Source organism: Ostrea edulis, chromosome 5, assembly GCF_947568905.1.
Source record: "Ostrea edulis chromosome 5, xbOstEdul1.1, whole genome shotgun sequence".
Classification (NCBI taxonomy): domain Eukaryota; kingdom Metazoa; phylum Mollusca; class Bivalvia; order Ostreida; family Ostreidae; genus Ostrea; species Ostrea edulis.
In genome coordinates, this window is record NC_079168.1 from 13,041,590 (window position 1) to 13,041,816 (window position 227).

At 33.0% G+C, this 227-nt stretch overlaps 1 protein-coding gene across 1 annotated transcript in view; it reads left to right on the plus strand.

Moving 5' to 3' along the window:
• The window catches only part of LOC130055145 (6-pyruvoyl tetrahydrobiopterin synthase-like), a 13,522-nt gene extending 13,503 nt beyond the window's left edge, over window positions 1-19 (plus strand). The window contains exon 6 of the mRNA XM_056166748.1: window positions 1-19. This exon is cut by the window's left edge and continues 1,014 nt beyond it. The gene's annotated coding sequence lies outside the window, so the exon portion shown is untranslated.
• The last annotated feature ends 208 nt before the right edge of the window (window positions 20-227 follow it).

Consider the following 227-nt stretch of genomic DNA (forward strand, 5'->3'; position numbering starts at 1 on the left):
CAATAAATTAATCAAATTACTTGGTGTTTATATTATATTAATGATTCTCAAGAATATATAATGCACAAATAGATTCCTTCTGTAAAACAGTTACAATGTTGTTGGTGTACAGCAGAAATCTTTACCCTTGCTGCCATGCAAGCCAGGTTACTTTCATTGCATATACTTATAAGTCTGCATTATTATACATGTATACGCTTCACGGCAGTGTATTAATGGCCGAGGAG